This window comes from Pinus tabuliformis, chromosome 7 (assembly GCF_031772625.1).
Source record: "Pinus tabuliformis cultivar Carrire ecotype Pingquan chromosome 7, CPIR1, whole genome shotgun sequence".
NCBI classification, from domain to species: domain Eukaryota; kingdom Viridiplantae; phylum Streptophyta; class Pinopsida; order Pinales; family Pinaceae; genus Pinus; species Pinus tabuliformis.
Genome location: NC_142293.1, coordinates 281,290,118 through 281,296,598, shown reverse-complemented (window position 1 = coordinate 281,296,598; position 6,481 = coordinate 281,290,118).

The following is a 6,481-nucleotide window of genomic DNA, read 5'->3' as shown; positions in this document are numbered from 1 at the left end:
ATTAGAGTGCCAGAAAATAAAGATTTGAGAATGTTTATTGTGTTTATCGTTTGTCTGGCTGATTTATGATTTTAGGACTTGTGGGAATCATTTCATTTTTCGGCTTGTTTACATATTTCATATGGGTTTGAAAAAATGAACCATACACTGTATTCCGTTTGTTCAAATCTTGGGTATTTTGAAAGAAACTTTGTTATCGAAAACATGGTCTGAAATTCTGAATTCAACATCTTAAAATCTACGACTTTAATTGTGTTTCATTTCTATTTTGAACTAGAAAGCCCAGGGTTCAAATAGAGCTAGAAACTATAGGGTTCAAATATAACCCTATAATTATTAGGCATTAGGCATATGTGTTCTCACCATGGCTTGGAAGTTCAGCATATTTATCAATTGATATGGAGTACAAGATAATTTGAAGAAACTAATACGAAGACTTGTGAAAAACAACAAAAATATATTTTATGTTAACAGGTGCCTTTGCGATGTTGGTTAAAGTGTCCTGGGCCCTGGCAGAGTATTTTTATCCATCCATGGGATGTTAATGAGCAAATCTTTGGGCTGTGCTACTAGCCAATCAACACGACCTTGATCTACTCGGGAGGATCTTTTTAGAGGAATTTGGGACTGCACTTATACCAAACATCTTTTTAGGAGCTAGCCCCAAGGCTATTTTCTTGTTTTTCCTTAATGATTTCTCTACTTTGTAAGATATTTGCCATTTATCAAAATAGAGAACTTATTATCAGAATTCAAAAAGGAAGATTTGACTGATTCTTTAGTAGAGGATCTGTATAGTATCCAAGGAAGATGGAAAGTAAAATTAAAGTCAAACTTATTCTAACTAATAAAACATTTACAAGTGCTATCGAACTATAGAACAACGTCCCACTGGTAATTCAATCGTGATACTAATAACATTGATTCATCAACATCAATACAAGTTAATGCTGTTCTGGATTTGTCCCAAGTCAACACAGAAGATCATTTAGATCGTTTTCTGTTGGAGCTCATTAAATGATTGTTTACTGTTGGAGATGAGGTGGCATGTTGCACGAGGTGTGCACTTTATGAGTTATTATGTTTGTGATAATATGTTTTCGGGTCTAATGAAGTTTTAGGAATGAAATCAAATTCCTTATATTTGTAAATGATATATATATATAAAAGGTTTACCTTGTATCACAAACGTTTTTTAGTATGGCTCCTAAAACGCTAAGTCTCATGTATTTTATTGCAAATGAGCTAATGCCATGTATTTGATTATATTGATTGCTAAAACGACTTTTATTGTTATTGCATTTTATTGAGATTTTATTTTTATTTTTATATATGATATTAAAAAAGAAAGATTGCAATTTGGATTTCACGGAGCTTATAAAAATGATCAACCACCAACATTTGGAGAAGCTCACATATTTTGTGTATATAAATGGGATGGCTTTGATTATTCACAATACAAATGTTTATTTATAGTATGTTTTTATGATACAAAACTGATGATCATTATTGGATTGTTATAGGTTAAGTTGTACAAAATGATTTATATTAACTCCGTCAATGTATTTGCTTGTAAGTCCACAGTTTTCTGGAATATATTTGTCGTCTATGTAAACTCAATTCTTTCATAATATAAATATTACTACCTAGCCTACAAAAAAAATTCCGTCAATGTAAATGAGTGAGTTTTAATGCAATGAATAATATTTTATGGTTCAAAGATTGTTTATATTTATTAGTCTATCTACTCAATTATACTCAATTAATTGCATAGAGATTGATTATCATTTTAATATATTATTTGCAAAGTGAATGGTTTCACATGATAAGGGAAAGTTATAGTGCTCATTTGTTACAAATATCTCATTCTATACATCCATAGATTTCTGCTATAGGACATGATTATATCAACCTTAGAATGATAGTTCCTATATGATTTCACACTTTGCCATATAAATGTAGTTATGTGATGCCTATCCTTGAGGGATCATCACTCCATCACTCTTGAGGAGAGTGATGATGTAGCAATTATGTTCTAATTCCCCTTGGTTAGTGTGATGCACTTGTTAGTGTTCATCATGAGGCAACATAAAATGATAAGAAAATGGACAAATCCAATACTTGATTGAAAGTAGTCATTGGTCTTGCTTTGATCCCTTGTCAGAGGTCACTAACCTACATATAATCATTAGCTCATTTTTTTCCTTCGGAAGAAATGTTTCGTTAACCAAATTTTCTGTAATGTTGGCTAAGAGTATGATACTCTTTAGGCTCGCTCTAGATTTGTACAGATAGAGGGTGAATCATTCAATCAAATCCCTAAATCTAGACTCATTTATTAATAGATATAGAAATAGGTCAAAAACTTGCATACCTTTACACTTGTTAGTTGTTGTAGATCTTGATTAATGACGCTACTTGGAATCTTGCTCTTAGAGATCTTGTCCTTGTTGCTTACACTTGTGACTTAGACGCATCATAGACAAAGAACCTAGATCTTCTACAAAAACATAAAATATGTGCTAGATTTAATGTCAGAATTATAAATAAATCAAAATCCAATAAGATGAAATCAGATACACATAAGAATTGGGGGAAATGAATTGAAATTCACATAGAAAGAAGTAGAATGCTTCCAATGCTATACTTTGGATGTAAGCATCTCCTTCCGACAACTTGATTTTGATCCCTCCTTTGCTAGTAGTAAGGCTTCCTACTATATACAAAAAGGTTTCTCTTAGTATTCCACTAATATTTCCTTCCTTAATTGCTCTCACTATCCTCTCCAAGTTGGCCTCTTCTTATAGGAATTTAGAAGAGTTTGGATATAGGCTTGATGGCATGTGAAGCAAGCAATTACAAGTCATGTGCAAGTTTTATGCTCAATTGTGAGCATTTTTCCAATCTATAGTGTTTTTTTCCTTATAACATCTAACTTCCTTGTAAGGCCTATGGTGGAAAATAAAAGTATAATAGATACCTCCTAATATATGAAGTCAGAGAGAAATTAATGACTGAAATACATTACAATATGATGAATCTCAGGAAGTGGCACAAGGAAGGGGTCATGATTGAAGGAACTAGATAGGACTTGCAAGACATCATACGGATAATCCTTGAGATGAGCATACCCATGCTTGTTATGGAAGATAATTGAACATTGTTGCCAATAATATACACTATAGATCCATGGCATGAAATGCTAGGACATAGCCATGAAGGAACACACTGTGGATCCATGACACAAAAAACATCACAACCAATAATAGACACAGTGGATCTATGTCGCATTGTACATCAATAGGACATCAAACACAAAAGAAGAGTGCTCCCGAGTGTTCCTTAAAGTACATAATATGATACAATACTCCACAACAACCTGGGAGGGGTTACATATATGGGCAAGATGCCCCTAAGCCCAAATCTTTGTCCCAACCCCAATGGTATGAATCTACATCATGAAGATGGACCCTAAGGTATCTAACACAATCCACTGAGCATGAATAGGTAAGATGATGTTAAACACTCGTGGACTTGAGTGCTCCTCAAGATATAGTTCGAATTTAGTAGAAGAGTGAAATGAGGTTCAATTTCATGTCATAGTGGGTTTATAGGAGGACTCTTGGGCCTATAGGGAGTCACAACATAGACACCAAAGCAAAAATCAAGTTCTATTCTAGGGCATCCATAAAGAGGTAGAATCTACTGCTCAAGTTACAACATGCAATAAAGGCAGGATAATGTCGCAAATTGGCAAGATCGATGTAAGGCATAATGATGATAACATAGATGACCAATAATGAAAAAGAGACAGGAAAATACTTATCCTTATATGATGATATCAAAAATACATTCCTAAGATCCAATGGATGTCACAATAAAAACACCACCCAACCTTGTAAAACCATGAAAAAGACTAGACCCATGGTTAAATCACATAATGAAAGAAATAAAACATGGATTAGGTAGGAACACAACTATATATTTTTTGATTTTTGTTGAGTCTTACAATTTTCATTTTTCTATTTATTGATTTATACTTTTGGGTTTTTCATCATATCAGATGTTTTTGGTGGTACATTGCCATTAATGTTTGGCATGCTTTTTTGATACAAATGTGGCACTTACCTTACCGCCCAAGTAGTCACCATTCCATTGTCGAGGGGCATAAGTGTGAGAGGTTTTTGAGGAGGACCCATAGAAAGAGCATGATGAGCTTCATGAAAGGTTAATGAGGAAAGCTAGTGAGTGATCATATTCGATGAACTTATATGGATAGTTTTGATGATGGAATTTCACATTCAATCAGTTAGACAACCTCCACTCCATAAACTGGTTGAAAATGAGTGAAGCTAGTATCAATTTTTGTTGAGGTTAGGTAGGCCCATAACACGAAAAAGAGAATTAATTTCAAATTAATTTTGTAATTACCTACCATCCTGAGGATTAAAATGTTCAAGACATGATTGATGGCCTCTACTTGGCCATTAGCTTGGGGATAATAAGGTGTCAAGTATTCATGATGAACAATTAATTTGGATTCTAGTTTCGTCAACATTTTCTTTTGAAAGTGGAGCCATGGTTTATCACAATCATTTAGGAACATCAATCCATGCAATGATATGGTTAAATATGAACGTGGCTATAGTGGTGATGTCATTATTGAAGGTAGGAATCGCCTCAACCCACTTCAGAAAATAATTTATGACAACGATATTGTAGCCATGTTTATTAGATGAGGTAGGCTTATACTACATGAAATAAATGCCCCATTTAAAAGTTTCCAACAACAACCATAGGATAAAGCAGAACAGGATGAACAATTTTTAGTAAATATTTGACAGGGATGGACTTCTGGACCACAAGAATACAACCTTTAAAGATTGAGGGCCAAAAGTAATTGATGCACAAAATTTTCTAGGCCATGGAAGATCTTGATATATGACTATCACATGCTTCAATATGGGAATCATTTAAGACTTGTTCAACCTCTTCATAACTAAGACATTAATACAATATCAAATCAACTTCATGGATAAAGAATATCATTGATAATAATCTGTTGTGTATCCTAATGGTGTATGCATCAACACTCATTTCGAGATACATGGGGCCAAAATGGTTGAGTTTGAAGATATATAAATACGTCTCCATACCAAGGATTATATGTGAAAACAAGGAACAATGGCTCATTAGGGAACAAATCATCAACCATATTTTCCTCAGAAGCTCAAGGAAAATCAAACATTAACTCGGTGTAGGCAATTGAATTCTTAGATTTTTTAAGTGGAAAATTCGAAATCAAACTCTTGTAGAATTAAAATCATTTTCAAGTATTTCCCCCCAATGATCTGATGTGTTGCATGGATTTGGAATCTATGGTGATTGTTGTATTTCACAAGAGCATATAACATCACAAACATTGGAGATCATAAACAACTGCTAAGGTCAACTTTTCAGTGTGTGAATACTAAAGCTCAAGGCCCATGAGGCCTTTGCTACAGTGATAAATGATGTGTTCATTGTGTACCTCATCCTCTTAGACAAGAACCATACTAGTGACTGATTTTGAGTTTACGAGATAAAGAAAAAAGTCCCAAGTATAATTAGGAGGGCTCAATATTGAGCTAAACATAAAAAAATTCTTCAAAGTGTCAAAAGATCTCTATGCTTTTTCATCCCACATGAAATACACACCCTTTTTCAATAGTCGCATAAACCCTTTCATTATCCTAGTGTAATTGGTAATGAAATTGCACAAAAAATTTGCTTCCCTTGCAAATTTTGAAGTTGATGAGGAGTCAAGTTGGTGATCGCTTTCACCTTCAAGGGATTAAACATGATCCCTTACTTGGATGATGAATCCAAGTAACCTCTCATACACTACACAAAAGAGACACTTATGTGTGTTCAAATGAATATTTTAGAAGTGGCATCGAAGAAATATTGCCCATAAATGGGAAGGGCGATCCTTGCATAGTTGTGAGCAAGTAGTAAGGTCACCCATATATGCATACACTATATGTTTGATGTAATGAAAAGCATAGGAAATGACACATTGGAAAGTAACTCCATCATTTTTAAGACCAAAAGGAAACTTCTTATATGTAAACATACCCCAATGATAGATAAAAACATACTTATGTTGATCCAGTTTTTGTTGAGTGTGTGTTATATTCCTTGCATGACTTGTATGCATCACGAACAAAGGGGGGTCTAAGGGGGCTTGGCAAACCCTCCAATGTGAGGTGCCTCAGATGATTTCTTTTGGAGGTTTTTCCCGTGGATTTGCGCATGGTTTACGCATGACAATTTTGCCCATGGTTTTGTGCATGGTTTTGCATATGGTGGTTTTGCCCATGGTTTTTGGTATATCCAGTAAAGGAACTACGATTAACTTATAATACAAGGTGTATAAAATTTGATAGAAATTGCAACTGCTCAAGATTTCAACTGAAAAATAAGAGACACAAGTCTACTC